Source organism: Lutra lutra, chromosome 3, assembly GCF_902655055.1.
Source record: "Lutra lutra chromosome 3, mLutLut1.2, whole genome shotgun sequence".
Taxonomy (NCBI): domain Eukaryota; kingdom Metazoa; phylum Chordata; class Mammalia; order Carnivora; family Mustelidae; genus Lutra; species Lutra lutra.
In genome coordinates, this window is record NC_062280.1 from 199,521,662 (window position 1) to 199,534,040 (window position 12,379).

The following is a 12,379-nucleotide window of genomic DNA, read 5'->3' on the forward strand; positions in this document are numbered from 1 at the left end:
TGCTTTCCATGCTCTGTGGTGTTAGGGAGACCGCCCAGTGAGCCCCTCTGAATTCAGGGTGATCTAGGAATAGATCGTCTAGAGTGAAATGGCCGTGACACGAGGCATGAGCGCGTGGAGGGCTCCCGAGCTGCCTGTCTCCTAGAATGGCCTGCATTCGCCCGCACCTCGTGCCCCCCTCAACTTGCTGGTATCTCCTCGGCCTCGGCTGCAGTGTTACCTTCACAGAGCAGCCTCCGTGTCCTCAGCACCGGCTTGTGTGTGGCTGGTGAACCACTCGGAACCTTCTAGAGCTCCGGGAAGCCTCCTGTCAGCCTCCTCCCAGCCACATTCTGTGCCCTGGAAAAGCCGAGCTTGTCTGTCATCTTCCTCTCTGGTCCTTAGGATTTTTTCCATCATTTGCCCTTGACGCAATGACATATTGACCCAGATGTGAACCTCAAGCCCTTCTTGGCTTCCAGAGAGCGAGCAAACACAAGCCTCCATGTTCTGAGGGGAGCAGGCCAGCTGGAAGGTCTGGGGTGCTGTGGATGGGCAGGGGTGCCCTGATGTGAGCCCGGCTGCCCACGGGCATGAGGCAGGGCTCCTCACCCAGTCCTGTCCCGTCCCACCCCTCACCCATCTCCTCAGGGGCTCTCGTAGACCCCCAACTTGTTCTCATCGCTATGCGCTGCCATGCACCCCCCTCCTTCCCCCTGCCCCGGACGGTCACAGGGTCAGGACTTTACGTCAAAGGTCACGGAGCTTGGAGGGACGAGGGCTCTCCTAGGCGGCTGTGGCGTGAGTTCACCCTCATCAGAGTGGCCGGTGCTCCTGCCAGTCCTCAGGTCACCGTTCTCGGAGGGTCACGTGCAGGGAAGTGTCTCTCCTGCCCCCTCCCACCCTCTCCTTGAGGAGTTTGCTTCTCCCATGGAGCCGACCCTACAGCGCTCTCTCCATTTCAGGCGCACAGTGTCGCGATCCCCCCGTCGGGCGTCTGTCCGCGCCCAGCCCGACACGTGTACTCTTCATCTCCTTCCTGCTTTCCTCCCGCCCCTCCCGCCACTTCCCTTCTGATGACCACCAGCTCCTTCTCTGGGTTTAAGAGTCTGGTTTTTAGTCTCCTTCCCTTTGCTCATTTGTTTGGTTAAATTCCACGTGAGCGAGACCCTGTGATAACTGTCCTCCTCTGACTTTCTCCGCTCCAGCTTTGGACCCTCTAGATGGACCTGCGCCGCAGGGAGCGAGACCACGTCCTTCGGACGGCCGAGCCCTGCTGCACGTGCACGCCTTTGCCCGTCACCCGTGGAGGATGCCGGGCTGTCTCGTGGCGTGGCTGCTGTGGACAGGGCCGCGTAAACACAGGGCGTACGTATCTTTTCAAACTCATGGTTTCGTTCTCTCTGGGTGAACACCCAGCATGAGACGACCGGGTCATATGGTATTTCCATTTTTGATTTTTTGAGGAAACCCCATGGCGTTTTGCGCAGCGGCCGCACACATGCGTCTCCTCAAAGCGCTCAGATCCGCTCCCTCTGGGGGCGGCCAGGTGTCTCGCCTGCGACTTCCTTGTCTCATAGGCACGCGTGTGTGCAGGGATGAGTGTGGAGGACACTGCCGCCCATGGGGTGCGCCCGGCCTCCCCGCCCCGCTGTGGAAGTGAGGGTGACACGTGCAGACCCAGGTCTGGAAGAGAGGGAGGAAGGTGCTGGAAATGGTATGTGGTGCCCGGACCGCACGGTCCCGTGAGACAGGAGTCAGGTTGTCTCGGGGCTGCTCTGCACCGTGCGCCGAACCATCGGTCCCCAGCCAGCATGCAGCCCGGGCCGCGGGGGTACCTGCCGGGCGCGGGTCTCACCCCAGGAGCGGGCCAGGAATCCAGGGCTCTGGGCTCGCGGCCCCACCTCCTGTCTGCTCCCAGGGGCTCGCCAGGAGGAGGGGGCTTTGGGCCCTGCAGGGAGGCCAGGTCACGTCCCAGCCCGACGTGTGGGTCAGGTGGGAAGCTGTGTTTCTGGGGCTTCAGGGACGTGGGGCGGCCTGCCAGGCACGGCGCATTCCACGGGACTGTCCTCACGGTGGCTCTGACAACAGAGCGACGGCTCGTGTGTGAATTCCGTCCGGGCTTATTCATTCCTCTCACTGGCTCGGCCGGTACCTCAAGCCGACGTCGGGCACAATCTGTGGATGTCGTGTGTGAGGCGCACGTGCGTGCCCACCCACACTCCGTACCTGTGCGATAAGGCCTCGTAATACTGTGGGACGCACGGTGTTCATCAAAGCCTCCCTTTGTGTGGGTACAAAACTAATCGTGTTGTTGTGTGTTGGAGGTCAAAGTTGTAACAATAAACCATCCGTCTTGGAGATTTTTAGAGGAACCTGTTTAAAAGGTTAAAGTGGGTAATTATCATACCCTAATTTACAGCTACTTGGCAATAAGAGTCGCTTTTCAATGAACCATTTATTCATGACCCAGTGCTCCGCACTGCAGGATTCTTCTTGACGAGGTTAGGAAATGTAATTAATAAATGATGGGATTATTTATGGTTCACGGTGCCCGATCGGGACATACAGCGATACAGGGAGTGCGCTAGACGAGTCTCACGCGCAGCCTCGCAGACTTTAATCCGCAGGTTGAATTGTCATGTCTCGCGCTCTGGGCGGAACCCGCAGCGCGGTTCTGCGGGATGACCTGCTGCTTTCTTGTGAGGAAGGCTGCCGAGCTCCTTCCTAACAGAGGTAAGGAGCTGCTGGTCTGTCTTGGTCCGGGTGCGTCTGGGTGGGTTTGGGGGGAGGGCAGAGGGGCGATCGTGTGACCTCCCAGAGCTGGAATGTCTGACTCCTGGTTACAAACAAGTTAGGACTCAGGTTGGAATCACGACAAAAGGAGACTGAGCACACGTGCCTTCGTGTTACCAACTCAAAGCATGCGCAGCCTGTGCTACTCAATTTTGCTAAAGGTGATTTTTTTGTTTTGCAATAAAAATAAGGTTAGTAATGTTGTTTGTTCTCCAAGCCTCTCCTGGCTTGGCACTTGGTAAGCGGTGTGTGTCGTTGAGAACTGGGACGTGCTCTGGCTGGTGTGAGAGCCAGAGCTCTAGCCGGTCCACTCCGTGGACGGTCTGGAAGGAGAGGATGCCGGCCATGGGGTCTGCACACCTCCACTGGGCCAGGGCAGCTCTAGGGCCTGCCCCAAGGTGACAGTGACGGCCAGGGCATGGGGGTGGGGGCAGCCACAGCAGTGTCATACCATTGCCTTGCAGGATTTGGGCCTGGTGCCGGGAGCTTCGCCCCCTGTGCTGGGATTTCCAGGTCTGTCTGCCACACCGTGGGCCATAACCTGATGCTTTTCCAGTCCGGCTGAGAGAATAGGGCACAGACGTTCAGTGAGTTGTCCAGGGTGGCACAGCTCATGCGGACAGGGTGAGTCGGGGCTCGGGATCCCAGCCATGGCCCTGTCCAGGAATCCCGTAAACTGTGTGGGTCGTGAGCCCCCACTCAGCACTGCCTCACGGCTCTTCCAAGGTCACCTTGAGCTACCTTCTGAAGTTGGCCGCGTTTACATTTATCATCGGGAGTGATACAGAGGGTCTCTGGGAGCTGGGAGAGATGCAGGGTCTGGTGGCTCCCCTCATCCGTGACCTGTGGAAGGCACCCAGAGTCCTAGTCTACAAAGGGCTTCACCCAGGCCACTGGTTCGTGGGACCTAGTTCTTCCCATCTTAGTGCACATAGTTTGGAATGTCCCTTTTCTACCTGCGTGGGGTTGAATTGTGCCCCCTACCATGTCCACTCAGCTCCTCAGAACGTGACCTTGCTTGGAAATTGGGCCTTTGCACATGTGATTAGCTCGGATGAGGTCACCGTGGAGGAGGGCAAGCCCTGACACTGTGACAGGGAAGTCCATGTGAACATCCCACTGAGCACGCGGAAGCCACGCAGAGGAGCTGTGGAGATGCACGTCCGCTTGTTGTTCTGCGGCTGCGGCTGGGATGGGCGGCTGAGGCGTGGCCTCGTGGAACCGGGGGAGGGGCGAGGGCAGCGTCTCCGTGGGGACAGCTGCCAGATACAGAGGTCACCCCGCCCTGTGACATGCACGTGTGGGGTTTCTGGTCTTTGCAATAAACCAGCAAGGAAGGTAGGACTGTCACCTTTTTCCAGTTGAAACCGAGACACAGAAGTAAAATATTTGCCAATTCAGGGTTAAAAACACCTAATTGTCTAAGACACACCTGCGCCCGGCTACAGTGCTGTGTGGACGCAGAGCTTCCTGGCTCCTTTCTTGTACCAAGCAAACGAGAGCAACCCTCTGACAGAGCGAGGGATCACGCGTGCTCTCGTGGCAGGAACAGTTGTGCTGAATGTCGAGTGGCTCAGGCAGAAATTAGACATTCAGTGTGTCGGACACTCATTCCCGTTCTTCCCGACGTGTCCCGTTTCTCTCGCTTCTCTTGTTCCGGCTTTAGCCCAGTAGGAACGCGGCCGCCAAAATAAACCGAGAGGGGTCGGTGGCTGATTCTGTAAGTTCTGTAAAGCCGGGGCGGGCAGGAAGCGTGCACGGAGCACGGTAGAGCGCCATGCGCCGTCGGGGAGAACCGACCATGCAGGTGCCCTCGGAGCCCCCCAAGGACGTCACCTGGAGCTTGGCTGGCAGGAAGCAGGAGGGTCTGCGCTGGCGTCTGCGCTGGGGTCTGTGCTGGGGTGTGCACTGGGATGTGCGCTGGGGTGTGCGCTGGCGTCTGTGCTGGGGTCTGTGCTGGGGTCTGTGCTGGCGTCTGTGCTGGGGTGTGCACTGGGATGTGCGCTGGCGTCTGCGCTGGGGTCTGTGCTGGGGTCTGTGGTGGGGTGTGCACTGGGGTGTGCGCTGGGGTCTGTGCTGGGGTGTGTGCTGGGGTGTGCGCTGGAGTGTGCGCTGGGGTGTGCGCTGGGATCTGTGCTGGCGTCCGCGCTGGGGTCTGTGCTGGGGTGTGCACTGGGATGTGCGCTGGGGTGTGCGCTGGCGTCTGTGCTGGGGTGTGCGCTGGGGTCTGTGCTAGGGTGTGTGCTGGGGTGTGCGCTGGAGTGTGCGCTGGGGTGTGCGCTGGGATCTGTGCTGGGGTGTGCACTGGGATGTGCGCTGGCATCTGTGCTGGGGTGTGCACTGGGATGTGCGCTGGGGTGTGTGCTGGCGTCTGTGCTGGGGTGTGCGCTGGAGTGTGTGCTGGGGTGTGCGCTGGGATCTGCGCTGGGGTGTGCACTGGGGTGTGCGCTGGCGTCTGTGCTGGGGTGTGCGCTGGGGTGTGCGCTGGCGTCTGTGCTGGGGTATGTGCTGGGGTGTGCACTGGGGTGTGCACTGGGGTCTGCTGCCGCCACCCTTGAACTTTACCTCTCGTTTTGAGGACGAAACAGCACGTTTGTTCCGCAGCTGGAGAGCAGAGCCTCCCTGGAGGAGGCGGCGCGGGTCTAGGCAGCCCGCTCGGCCTGAATCCACAGATCGTGGCATGTGTGGCCTGGGCAGACACGCCTCCAGTCCGGCGGGGCCCTCCGCGGGCTCAGAGGGAGGAAACTGCAGAAGCACATCGAGTTTCCTGCAGCTACTGCCCTCCACAGAGCAGAATGTCTGCATCTGACCCCAGAGGTAGTGCCTCCAACAGGCTCTGTCGCCGCGAGTAAGCTCTGCGGTGGGTCTGGGAGGGGGGTTCGGGCTTCGTCGGATCCGTCTGACACCCAGCCGTTACTGGGCTTTAAGAGCTGCCCAGCCGAGAAGCGTCCGCCGATGCCCTCCCAGTGAGCCCAGGTGCTAGGGCCGGAGCCATGGTGGCCTCTGACGGCCGAGGTGCTGGAGTCTGTGTCGGGATTCAGATGCTTGTTTTCGGGTAGGAGATTCAGTTCTGTCGATTAAGGTAGAACACCTGCTTTTTCTCTGATTTCCCAGTAGATTTACATTTACAAAAAGCCAAGCAGGTGCTGAATATTGTTGCATTATAATAGAATGGAAAGTTGTCCGTGTCACCAAAGTGACTGAAAAATTTCCAAAGCGAAGCGGAATCTGTGAGCATTTCTGGGGCTGCGAGGCCCGGATCCCGGCGTGGCCTCAAGGGCAGATTCGGCCAGGGGCTCGGTGGGAGAATGTGGAGACACGACTCTCATGTGCTAGTGCCCAAGGGCTTTATGGATCCCCGGAAAGAGGTTGTTTTTTTTGTTTTTTTTTTGTTTTTTTCCTCTAAAGAAGGAGGGTCGGGATGCAATTTTATGTAGCACGTTTAATACAGCATTTCTGAATAGCAGATTGTCAGGGACTCTTAGGAGCGCTATTATATCTGTGATTCTGGAGCCAGGAATAGAGAAATTGCAGCAATTACAGTCCCATCTCATTGATTAACGCGATAGCAAAATAGTCACGAAAATATTGGCATTGCCGCTTCAGTCTGTTTTACCTAATAACGCTCACGCCAATCAAACCGGATTTATCAAAGGAAGGCATTAAAACCACAGCGGCAACCCTGTCTGTCGCCTCAACCCCCGTAACTTCGTGTGCACGAGGCAGACGCAGGCCTGCCCCTGAGCTCGACGCTGAGCGTGCAGTTTCTGGGCATAATCACAGGACACAAAAATAGTTACCTTTAAAAGGCTACGTGTTTTAATACGTAAAAAAGCCGTCCCATGGATAGCGTTCATACCGCACGTGTCCTACGCGAGTTACTGGAGAAACGAGACCCAGGCGCAGGATGATTTCTTCCCCAGAAAGAATTATTCGCTAAGGAATTACGTTTCTGTTTAGACATCTTTGCACCAAAAGTGAGAGGCTGTACTTGGGTGAAGTCCTGAGCCTGTCAAAGTTGCTTACACTCCCAGGCTTTCTGTTTTATTTTTCTGAGTCTTTTGTTCCATGAAAACGGGAACTGGCTCCGCATCTTCTCCTACAGGAACTCTGGCTCTGTATCTTGTATTTCGTTCCTTGCCTTGTTCTGTCGCTTGTCCGTGTCTTTATGTGTGGACACCCACCATTCAGCAGCTGGTAGGAAGATGGCGCTTAGTGGAGAGCAAAGGCTTTGACGAATACATGAAGGAAGTAGGAGTGGGAATGGCTCTGTGGAAAGTGGATGCAGTGGCCAAACCAGATTGTATCATCTCTTCTGATGGCAAAACGTCACCAGAAAAACTGAGAGCACTTTGAAAACAACCCAGTTTTCATGTAACCTGGGAGAGAAGTTTGAAGAAACTACAGCTGATGGCAGAAAAACTCAGACGATCTGCAGCTTCACAGATGGCGCATTGGTTCAACATCAGGAATGGGATGGGAAGGAAAGCACAATCACAAGAAAATTGGAAAATGGGAAATTAGTGGTGGAATGTGTCACGAACAATGTCACCTGTACTCGGGTCTATGAAAAAGTAGAGTAAAAATTCCATCATCTTTTTGGATAGGAATTAGCTGTGAGGATGAACAAGCTTTTTTTTTCCATTACTGTGCCCATTTATCTTTATCACAAACATTTTACATGCAACTATTTCAAAGTGTTGATTTAATTAGGATCATCCCTTTGGTTAGTAAATAAATGTGTTTGTGCTAAAAAACCAAAACTGTAGGGATAAAATTCAGAGCATTTTGCGAAGCTTTCTCACTTACCTCTCTTTTCTGCCCTGGCCCCAGCTCCCGTATTAATGTAAATTCAGATTTATGTTGAACCAAGAGAGATGGCGTTTGGGGACGATAACAAGGCCCTTTGCTCTCCCTGACCTTTAGATGGTAACTCTAGGGCACCATTTGCTCTCCAGAACTCCGCCCCCGAAAGCTATACCCGTCCAAGATGCGCTCGCTTGGGAGGCAGGAAGGACGCGAGAACGATGTTGAAAACCCCACATCATCCAGACTCGGACAAAGCTCATTAAACCCTGTGCTCTGTTTGCTGTTGATCAAGAACTAAGAAAAGAGCCACAGTGAATGGGAACGAGAGCAGCCTTGTGGCTGTACATGTACAAACTACCAGGCCCCCAAACAGACTGGATGTGAATAAAACCAGCAGCCTTTTCTTCTCGCCCGCTAGCAACGGCACCAGGTACCATCTATACGGCGGAGATGAGGCGTATTCAAGCTTTGGCCCTAGGCCGGCTGGAGAAATGCGGAAAGTGAAGGACAGGCTCCCTCTGACCCTCATCCGAGATCACTCCTTTCCAGCCTTGTTAGCTGCTCCCTCCCTGCCAGCCAGCAGGAAGCCCACCTGGAGCACAGCCGCTCCCTCCCTAGACCACTGAACTCCTACACATCCCTCAAGACCCATTTCGCCTCTCACTTCTTGAGTGGAGCCTTCCTGGATGTCTGCAAGGCCAGGTGAATCGTGCTCTCCTCTTGGCTCCCAGAGCACTGTATCCCAGAGCCTTGGCTCCCAGAGACTTTCCTATTCACACTACGGGGTGGAGGGTTTCCCTCGTCTCCGCCCTCACGGCCAGCAGCTCAAAGCCGTGCCCTGCCGGCCAGCCCTCTGCGCCCAGCTGGCACCTAGCATTCTATAGATGCTCATCCAACACGTGACTATGTGAATGAGTGGATCAGTCAGTGGTGGTCCCTGGTGGGGCTACCCAGGCAGTGTACACAGCAGTCAAGGACCGGCTGTAAAGTGCAGATGTTCACACGGTCTGTACTGTGGAGTGTCTGTGTGTTTTCCCGGCCTGCTCCCTTCTCGCTGACTTCAAGCCGTGGTTCCCTCTCGGAGCCTTGCGTCCCAGAGCAGCCGCGCGGCCACCCCCGCGGAGCTCAGAGTCCAGCCCTTGCCCTCACAGGCATGAACCGTGGGGCCGCAGACCAGCACTCACCCGGCGCTCGCCAAGTGCTCAATAAACATAAGTCGTCGTTAGGGCAGCCTTCGTCTTATCACAGGGCTTGAGAGGACGTGGTGAAGGGCCACGGCTCTGCCTCGGGGCCCTGATACCCGCTGACGCTCTCCCAGGATGTCCTCCCAGCCAGGCGCCGCCGCGGCTCTTTACGCGGACTGACAGGTTGGAGCTCATGGTGGCCCTGAGTGGGAGGCGCCCTGAGACTCAGACTTTTAGGAACTTGCTGGAATCACATGGGGAGGAGGGGCAGACCTGGGGCTCGAACCAAGGCCGTGTGGATCCCGTATCCACAATACATCCGTTCTTTATAGGGCGTCTACCCTGTGTGTGGTGTCTTGGCGGGCATGTAGGTGTCGGCTGGGTAGGAAACACGCCCTCTCAGAATTAATCAAGTCGAGACGTTCTGAAGGTTTTGCTGGATTTATAACAGTTCATTTCAGGAATGAGTCTGGCCAGAGAATGTAGTAAGTTAGTCGTTTCCCAGTGTTTCCGTCTAAGGATGTCCCGACACCCTAGAGCCCCAGAGTTATTGAGGCCCCAAAGAGCTTTTGTTTCCGTGGTTACAGCCGTTGATACTGACCAGGTTAGAAATTAAAACAGAAACACTTGAAATATGTATTAATTAAAAATTATAATGGTAAACTCATTTTTATAATATAATTAACACTTTTTTTTTCCTGAAAAAGAATAGTATTTCCTCTAACAGAAATCGTTAGTGAGAAAGACGACATTGTTCCACGTTTTTTCAAACGTCTTTGGCGTCTGAGCGAAGACACCCGTGTTCTCATCCTTCTCCCGCCTTCTGTGCGCTGATGCTTGTTGTTCTGGTCGAGGCGGGTGTAGACACTCGGGCCTCCTGCAGACGCGGAGCTGGGCAAGCCAGGAGCTTTCACAGCCTTTCCGGTGCGCGAAGGCGTCCTTTCCGGATTCGGCACCAAGATGCAGCCCACAGGAGCAGCTGCAGCGCTCCCCGTGGGGCGTGAGCGGGGCCACGCTTGTGCTCCGCTGTGCTGAAACCCATCCCTCGCTGAGTGGGTCTCCTCACCCGCACGTGCTTCTGTGACGTCACGTGGGGCCGTTGGAGAAAGCGGTCCCCTCCGTTGTGCAGGTCTTCCGGACGTTCACAGATTTCGTCGTGCGGTATCAGAAGATCCCAGTCGGTAACAGCAGCGTCACTCTGTCATCAGAGTCTCAAGGACCAAGAGGTTGGCCTCGCCAAGCCCTAAGTGGAGCTCAGGATGTTGGACGTTTCCCTGGAGAACTCAGATTTTCTCCTGGGCAGCCAATACTCACAGTTGTTTTCCTTGAAGTAACAGGACGTCTTCTTTGTGCAGCTTCGAGTCCGCGCCGGCTGAACCCCCAACCCGAGGGCCTCTGTTGGGCTGGGAGCTGCTCTTTCAGGGTCACTGGGGTCCCACGGAGGAGTGGCTGGCGCGTTCCCAGGTCCCTCAACCTCGAGGAGCAGGGCTCACTGCAGGGCGTGGCTGCCGGGGACAGAAAGGCCTGGGCCCCTGAGCCACGCTTTCAGAAGGGGACCGCTTTCTCCCTTGTCGTCAGGGACCGGCTCGTGTGATGCTAGCTTTCTCTCTCTCTAACTCCGAGTCCAGGGCAGTGAGAACCATCCAGTGATGACCAGTGACAACCAGCTCAGGGTGGTGTCATGATGTCTGGTTTGTGCCAAGGCATCTGCCATTGGCCCATGTTTCATGAAGGGATGCTCCTTTCCTGCTGTTGTGGACTAAATTCTGTCCCCCAAATTCCTGTGTTCAAGCCCTCACCCCCCCAAAGTGCAGGCCGTGACCTCATTCGGAAACAAGGTCGTGCAGATGGAACCGGTTGAGTTGAGGTCAACTGGGGGCCGGTGGTCCTCATCCAAGGACGGCGTCCTTACAAAAGGGGAGTTGAGGACACAGCAGAGACCACAGGGAATGCCGTGGGGACACAGGGCATGTGCTGGACCCTCTTCCCCGGTGCCTTCCAAGGGAGCGCAGGCCTGCCTGCACCGCGATCCCGGGCCTGCGCCTCCAGGACTAGGGGAGAGCAGGTGCATTTAGCAGCCCACCCCAGGGTGGGGGGCTCTGTTACGGCCCCAGGACACAGATACCCCCAGGCTGCAGAGAAACATTCCAGAGCGACATGTACTAAGTCATGCGGTCGCAGGTGCTGGGCAGTCCCGTGAACGCCGCCCGCGGAGCTAGATGCTCTCCTGCTCATACATTTCAGTCCCTTCGCTCTTTAACACAAGCTGCTCCGACTCCGCGTGCCCTGGGCGTGACAGTGCCTGCGTCTCCAGCCACGATTCCTTGCATCCTCCTCTCTGCTCCTGTTTATTATTACTCTCGTAGAGATGTTGCGTAAGCTTTGCGTCTTGTCCGGCGAGAACAGCCCATCCCCGGTTCCCGAAGGGACTGTGAGCTTTTACACCGTTTAGGGTTCTGCTCTGTGGCCCCCCTTCGGGCTTTCTGCTTCCTGACCATGCGCGCCCGTGTGTCTGCATTCGTCCAGGAACAGAGGGGGCCGGGGGCCTGCGCTTTGCATCCTGGGCACCCCGCACAGAGGAGGGTGCTGGGTCCCCGGCCAGGGGCTGTGACAGCTGCCCGTGCCCCAGTCATGTGGGACCGCGTGGTCTCGAGCTGCAGACCTCCTGCTAACTTGTTGGTGAAGTCCAGCTGCAGACCGAGGGTGGCCGGAGGACCCAGCGTGGTCGTGGCAGGCCGCCCGGCTCTCTGAAGTTTCCTTCCTGGCAGCTTGGCTCCCGAGGAGCCAAGACTTGCTCAGACGATCTCCTAGAAGGACCCGTGTCCTGAGAGCTCCAGACGTGGCTGCTGGCCTCCAGGAGAAGTCTGTGGCTTCGGTTCTCTTCCCTCCTGAGTCGGCGCACAGTGTCGGTGGGCATTACGTGTCCAGCGTGTTGGGGGGTTATGAGCTGACTTGACACCTGCCTGTGGAGCTGCTGGGGACTTGCAGAAGCATCAGGGTGCCGAGCTAAAGTGTTAATGGCACTCAGGGACCACGAGAAGGGACTGTATGCGGCGCTCCGCTGAAGGGAAGCAGGAGCAGGGAGCTGTCCATAGCTCCTTGGTGGGCGGCTGGTCAGCAGAAGGCTCGGCCGCCAGCCAGGCCTCTGCTCCTGCTATCCCCTGCCGCTCCTCCACACCCCTGCGCAGACCTGAGCTCAGGTTGGCTCTCATCCCTGCGGGATGCCCCCCACACGCTCTCCATTCTCCTGTGCTCATGCCGGGCCCCGCCAGTGCAATTCCCTCTCTTCCCACCCGCAAGGCAGGGATCTCCAGTGCTTGGCCTCCAGCCTCCTGTGCTCACGGGCATGTGGCTGCCTTTGCAGGGCTCGACCCGGCTTTCTGACCGACACATGGGCCAGACGCCGGCTGCAGGGGCCAGCTCACAGGCCAGCTCACGGGGGCCTCCAGACCTACCAAGTTTCTTTTCTTCCTGGGAACATTTGGTGATGTGCAGACTTTTGGCAGAATTGAGACATGTTGAGTCTGTCCGCCCAAGGCTGTCTTCCTCCTGCAGATGGAGATGTCAGTTGGGTCTGATTAAACCATTGATTTAAACAACCAGAACATAGC

At 56.8% G+C, this 12,379-nt stretch overlaps 1 pseudogene; it reads left to right on the forward strand.

Annotated features, from left to right (window-relative positions):
• The first annotated feature begins 4,552 nt into the window (after positions 1-4,552).
• LOC125095673 (fatty acid-binding protein 5-like) lies at positions 4,553-7,393 on the forward strand (annotated as a pseudogene).
• The last annotated feature ends 4,986 nt before the right edge of the window (positions 7,394-12,379 follow it).